Raw genomic sequence first — 7621 nt, 5'->3', positions numbered from 1 at the left:
GCAGTATAATAGGATAGCAACACAAAACATAATAACGAATCTTTCTTGGTTGTGGGTTCATGGTAGTCTTGGCATTACGCATGAGCAATCATAGTTCTGTCCATTGAGGGCAAGGATGCTCTTAAAGCTATTGAGCAGACAGGTATTGAACACCCCACTACCCACCTTATCTCTTTCTCTTTCTCTCTGCTCTATTGTGGGATATTTCCCTCTGAAATGAAACAAAGGAAGGGATTAGTTGGACAAAAAATGACTAACATTACAGTTAGTACTGGTGCAAGTGGGCGATAGGGAGTGAGACATTATGAATGAGTGAGTAGGAGACACGCCCCATGTAGGGTTAGTAATGTGGTGGGTTGAACAGGTGAAGGTGAGCGTGAATGAGGGAAGATGCTACATGTAATAGTCAGAGTTGCAGATCATGAACCTTGTTGGGAGTTAGATCCAGGAGGGATAGAGTGAGAGTGAGGCTCCAATTCCTTGTCAGCAAAGCAGGGAGCTAACTTACCTTGCTCATCCATCTTTGTGATCATTCTTCATACACATGAGCTATGAAGGGCAGCACTTGACCTGGTGCACAGTTGTAGTTTAAATATGGTGCTAGGACCAGGAATGGCAGGAGATCCTGGCAGTGACAAGCACATTCACCATTACTGAGCACACAATAATGTGAGAGATGCACCGGAAAGGTTTGGTACCCATAATGATACGTGAATAACATGAGGTAAAGCACAAGAGCTTAGGTAAAGAAACTCTCCATGAAAGTCCTCAAATTGGGCACTTAATCAATCTTGGTAAAATTTAGCCCACAGTTTCTGCAACATTTCTACTGAGAACTGTCCTCACTTTTTTAAAATTGTGGTTATACCCCAATAGATTGGTCTGTCAGTACCGTAGAATGTGATGCTTTCTGTACAACTTTCACTGTAGATGTAGATACATTGACAATTAAAAATGGATTATTTTATAGTGCTATGAGAATTGGAATCTAGAACTGCAGCCTATTTCAGTAGTACCCTTTAACAATACCCAGGTCTTGTCAACGTATGAAAAGATTGTGCAAATGGCCAAGTACTTGTGACAGTATCACTTATGAACAATACTGTTTTTTTGACTATACAGAATCATGAATAATGTTCCTATGCAGAGATTGGATCAGTTTTTAATAAACAAATAGGCAGTTTAGTAGCTTATGAAGATCTAATTTAGCATTGTGCTGAACAACTGAATTGTTTAAATCACATTGGCAATATTCTCAAAAAATTGTTTCTCTGCCTAGTCCTGGACCACTTTTTTATCCAAGGAAAAGCATCTTTTATATCTAATTTCATATTTGAGAATCTGAATTGCATATTGTTTCTGTTAATTTAGTACAAATGTTTGACTCATCAGGTAATGGAAACTAATCAATTTTTTTGCTTCTTGGAAATGTTAACTTTGCACAATGAATTACTTCCAAAGTATCCAAAAGGGTCGTCCTTTGCACAATAGGTTACCTGTTTGACGTAAAATGTGCGTCAGTAGTTGGTCAATAATCAATATTTGTTTCTTTGGAAATTTCCAACATTGCACGTAAATTATTAAGTTACTGCTTTTCAAAATATTAATACTGTTTTCTTTTTTTCCCAACAAGTTTACTGCTTTAGCAGATATAATGAGAAAAATGATGATTCTATTCATATCAGGCCTAATCCTGACTACCTTTACCTGCAATTTTGTAGCCAGTGGAATCTGGATTAAGAGTGTTTTTTCAAAACATATTGAAGCAATTTTATGCCAGCTACTCTCCCAACACATAAACTATGCAATGGCCCAGTAAACCCCATGCCAAAAATTATCAATTACAGTACATAACCAATTGTTCATCTGCTAATTTGTTCTACCACACCAGGAGTGATCAGTCAGAAAAAAATTAAAATAAATTATAACCATTCTACCACTTTTAATTGCTGTAAATTCCAGCTTTTGGTGGAAATATTTTGATGAAGCCCTGTCTACTGCTCCTGGTTGTTCCACAACATGTCAAGGTAAAAACATGTGCCATTCTCTTCAAACACATATACCTTGCATTTTCATCTCACTGAAACAATCTATTTAGGGTCTAATTGAGAATGCAGGCCATGTTGAGGTCTTATGTGTGAATGTTTTTGAAGTGTGTGAAGATTTTTAACCCATCCCTTTAAAAAAGGGCCAGTGAGATACATAAAGAATGTTTTCCTTGTGGTGAATGGGAACTAGTTTTTGCACAGTCTAGGAAATATGTAATATCCACTACATCATCTTCTGATGGACCCCCACTATGTATGTAACACTTAGGAGATTGATTAGGTTGTAGAATTTTTAAACCATGTCTTTAAATTTTGGATAGATGTTGAGCATTACAAGACCTGTTCTAAAGTCTTCAAAATAGCAAACCTGTGTGGTTTCATATGGATCAAAGTGAGGCCTAGATTGTTTCAGTGAGATGAAAATGTAAGGTATTTATGTTTGAAGAGAATGGCAGCAGTGTCTGAAATAACCCTGAGTAATCCAGAGTTCCAGAGAGCTGATGAAGGTAATGGATTATGAACAGTTATGCTATAAACAATCCATTTACAAAGGAACCTCGATTATCCAAAGGGCACTGGCGGGAGTATTTTGTTAAGTTAATCGAATTCCTGACAATCAAGTGCCGGATAACACTGTTTAGCCAAGCTTCGGTACCTTGCAATCTTGCTGGATAATCTGATATTCGGATAATTGAATGCTGTATAATTGAGGTTCTTCTGTACTTTGAAATGGAGTTGAGATCGAGAATAGTTCATTAGCATTTCAATCAAGAATCAAGTTTAATGTATTCATATTATCTGAGGGAAGAAGTCAGTAGAAGCCATTTTCAGATCATATAAAGTGTTTCCTGCAAGTCGATATGTAATATGATAACCATCAATTCTGTGTGATCTACAAAGATAAGAAAATTCTTGACTTTGTAAGCTACATTGGACAGATATGGGGAGGAGATGGCCTCTGGTCAAAGAGACATGCCCTCATGTTTCCTTTTATGAAATTTGTTGGATTTGTTCTGACGCATATGAATTAGAATTATCAGGACAGCCTTTTTGACCAATAGGGAATTTAAGAAAGTCACTGAAAACTGAGAAAGGTACTTTCAAAGTAGCTAGGTGAAGTCAAAACTCAGGAATCCTTTTGGAGCTGGGAGCAAGTGTGAACAGTTTGTTATAAGAACTGTAATTCCACAGAGAGTGCAATATATTTTACATATAAAAGGGAAATGTTCTTCTGTGTACATTGCTTATAGCAAGAAGATGCTATTTTATGAGTTGTGCTTTCAGTCATTTATTCCATTAAATGATTAAAACATGGAATGTTGGCATCATTCCTTCAGCTATTGACTGAAAGTTTGAATTGCTTTTTAAACATTCTCAATCTCTACAGAGATAGTGAAATTTTTAATGGAATCAGTGAATGCCAGGATTTCATTGAATAAAGAATTGCCGAACACAGAAGGAGGTCCTTTGACATGTTGATTCTTCACAAAAGCAATTTATAGTCGAGATTAGAGTGGTGCTGGAAAGGCACAGCAGGTCAGGCAGCATCCAAGGAGCAAGAAAATTGATGTTTCAGGCAAAAGCCTTTCATCAGGAATGGCCCTCCTGATGAAGGGCTTTTGCCAGAAAAGTTAATTTTCCTGCTCCTCAGATGCTGCCTGACCTGCTGTGCTTTTTCAGCACCATCCTGATCTTGACTCTAAGCTCCAGCATCTACAGTACCCATTCTCGCCACAAAATCAATTTAGTTCATCCCAATTCCTGGTGTTCTTCCCAAAACTCTTGCAATTTTTTTATAGAGTCATAGAGATGCACAGCACAGAAACAGAGCCTTCAATCCAACCCATCCATGCCGACCAGTTATCCCAGCCCAATCTAGTCACATCTGCCAGCACCCAAACCATAACCCTCCAAATCCTTCCTATTCATATACCCATCAAAATGCCTTTTAAATCTTGAAATTGTACCAGCCTCCACCACTTCCTCTGGCAGCTCATTCTATACACATACCACCCTCTGCGTGAAAATGTTAGGTTTCTTTTATATCTTGCACCCTCACCCTAAACCTATGCCCTATAGTTCTGGATTCCCAGACCCCAGGGAAAAGACTTTTGTCTATTTATCCTACCCATGCCCCTCATAATTTTGTAAACCTCTATAAGGTCACCCCTCCGCCTCCGACGCTGCAGGGAAAACAGCCCCAGTCTGATCAGCCTCTCCCTATAGCTCAAATCCTCCAACCCTGCCAACATCCTTGTAAATCTTTTCTGAACCCTTTCAAGTTTCACAACAGCTTTCCGATAGGATTTCAATATTCCAAAAGTGGCCTAACCAATGTCCTGTATAACTGCAACATGACCTCCCTACTCCTGCACTCAATACTCTGACCAATAAAGGAAAGCGTACCAAACGCCTTCTTCACTATCCTATCTACTTGCGACCCTACTTTCAAGGAGCTATGAACCTGCACCCCAAGGTCTCTTTGTTTAGCAACACTCCTGAGACTTTACCATTAACTGTATAAGTACTGCTAGGATTTGCTTTCCCAAATGCAGCATCTCATATTTATCTAAATTAAGCTCCATCTTCCACTCTTCAGCCCATTGGCCCTTCTGATCAAGATCCCGTTGCAATCCGAGGTAACCTTCTTTGCTGTCCACTACACCTCCAATTTTGGTGTCATCTGCAAACTTACTAACTATACCTCTTATGCTCATATTCAAATCATTTATATAAATGATGAAAAGTAGAGAACCCAGCACCGATCCTTGTGGCATTCCATTGGTCACAGGCCTCCAGTCTGAAAAATAACCTTCCACCACCACCCTGTCTTCTACCTTTGAGCCAGTTCTGCATCCAAATGGCTAGTTCTCCTTGTATTCCGTGAGCTCTAACCTTGCTAACCAGTCTTCCATGGGGAACCTTGTCGAACGCCTTACTGAAGTCCATATAGATCACATCTATCCTCTGCCCTCATCAATCCTCTTTGTTAATTCTTCAAAAAACTAAATTAAGTTTGTGAGCCATGATTTCCCATGCACAAAACCATGTTGACTATCCCGGATCAGTCTTTGCCTTTCCAAGTACATGTATATCCAGTCTCTCAGGATTCTGTCCAACAACTTGCCCACTGCCGACATCAAGCTCACTGGTCTATACTTCCCTGGCTTGTCCTTACCATCCTTCTTAAACAGTGGCATCACATTAGCCAACCTCACCTGTGACTATCGATGATACAAAATCTCAGCAAGAGGCCCAGCAATCACTTCCCTAGCTTCCCACAGAGTTCCAGGGTACACCTGATCAGGTCCTGGGGATTTTCCACTCTTATGCATTTCAAGACATCCAGCACTTCCTCCTTTGTAATATGGACATTTTTCAAGATGTCACCATCTATTTCCCTACATTCTATATCTTCCATGTCCTTTTCCACAGTAAATACTGATGCAAAATACTCGTTTAGTATCTCCCCCATTTTCTGCGGCTCCACGTACAGGCCGCCTTACTGATCTTTGAGGGGCCCTATTCTCTCCCTAATGTCCTTAGTGTATTTGTAAAAATCCTTTGGATTCTCCTTAATTGTCTTTGCCAAAGCTATCTCATGTCCCCTTCTTGCCCCCCCCGATTTCCCTCTTAAGTATACTCCTTTATATTCTTCGAAGGATTCACTCGATCTATCCTGTCTATACCTGACATATGCTTCCTTCTTTTTCTTAACCAAACCCTTAATCTCTTTAGTCATCCAGCATTCCCTATACCTACCAGCCTTTCCTTTCAACCTAACAGGAATGTAGTTTCTCTGGATTCTTGTTATCTCATTTCTGAAGGCTTCTCACATTCCAGCCGTCCCTTTACCAGTGAACATCTGCCTCCAATCATCTTTTGAAGGTTCTTGCCTAATACCATCAAAATTGGGCTTTCTCTAATTTAGAACTTCAACTTTTAGATCTGGTCTGTCCTTTTCCATCACTATTTTAAAACGAATAGAATTATTGTCGCTGGCCCCAAAGTGCTCCCCCACTGACACCTCAGTCACCTGCCCTGCCTTATTTCCCAAGAATAGGTCAAGTTTTGTACCTTCTCTAGTGGGTATATCCACATACTGAATCCGAAAATTTTCTTGTGCACACTTAACAAATTCCTCTCCATCTAAACCCTTAACACTATGGCAGTCCTGTAATGCTATCCCTTATCAAAAATGCCACTCCCCCTCATCTCTTGCCTCCTTTTTTATCCTTCCTGTAGCATTTGTATCCTGGAACATTACGCTACCAGTCCTGCCCATCCCTCAGCCATGTTTCTGTAATTGCTATGATATCCCAATCCCATGTTCCTGACCATGCCCTGAGTTCATCTGCCTTCCCTGTTAGGCCCCTTGCGTTGAAATAACTGCAATTTAATTTATTAGTCCTACCTTGTCCCTGCCTGCCCTGACTGTTTGACTCACTTTTATTCTCAACTATACCAGTTTCAGATTGATATCTTTCCTCAACTCCCTAGGTCCCACTTCCCCACCTTACTAATTTAAATCCTCCCGAGCTGTTCTAGCAAATCTCCCTGCCAGTATATTAGTCCCCTTCCAATTTAGGTGCAGTCCGTACTTCTTTTACATCTACCCTAAAAGAGATTCCAATGATCCAAGAATGTGAATCCTTCTCCCTCCACCAGCTCCTTAGCCATGCATTCATCTGCTCTATCCTCCTATTCCTACCCTCACTAGCTCGTAGCACTGGGAGTAATCCAGATATTACTACTCTCGAGGACCTCCTTTTTAAATTTCTGCCTAATTCTCTGTGATCTCCCTTCAGAATCTCAACCTTTTCCCTTCCTATGTCTTTGGTTCCAATGTGGACAATGACCTCTTGCTGGCCCCTCTTCCCCGTGAGATCATTCTGCACCCTCTCTGAGACATCCTTGATCCTGGCAGCAGGGAAGCGACACAACATTCTGATTTTTCGCTGCTGGCCACAGTAACATCTGTCTGTACCTTGCACTAGAGAGTCCCCTAACACAATTGATCTCTTGGAACCCAACATACCCCTCATTGCCTTAGAGCTAGTCTCAATACCAGAAACTTGGCTATGTGTGCTACGTTCCCCTGTGTATCGATTACCTGCTACATTTTCCAAAACAGTATACTTGTTTGAAATGGGGATATCAACAGAAGACTCATGCACTAACTGCCTATCTCTTTTACCTTTCATGGAGTTAACCCATCTATATGACTGCGACTTTTCCCCTCTCCTATAACTGCCATCGATCACATACCGTTGCTGTTGCAAATTCTTCATTGCCTCTAATTGTCTCTCCAACTTAACAATTCAATCTGATAGGATTTGCAACTAACAGCATTTATTGCAGATATAATTCGCAGTAACCTATAAACTCTCCTTAAACTACCACATCTGACAAGAACTGCATATCACTCTACTAAAGGCCATTTTTGCTCCTTCTCAATCTACAGACCCAGAAAATAGCACTGTCTTATTCCTCTACAAAACACTGTCCCAGGTTAAATTAACAGTTATGGCTTATATTTTAAGTTTAATCAAGAGACATATCTCAAAAAATAT

Source organism: Chiloscyllium plagiosum, chromosome 3 (genome assembly GCF_004010195.1).
Source record: "Chiloscyllium plagiosum isolate BGI_BamShark_2017 chromosome 3, ASM401019v2, whole genome shotgun sequence".
Lineage (NCBI taxonomy): Eukaryota > Metazoa > Chordata > Chondrichthyes > Orectolobiformes > Hemiscylliidae > Chiloscyllium > Chiloscyllium plagiosum.
The sequence above is the reverse complement of the archived record's forward strand: the minus strand, read 5'-3'. Positions refer to the sequence as shown.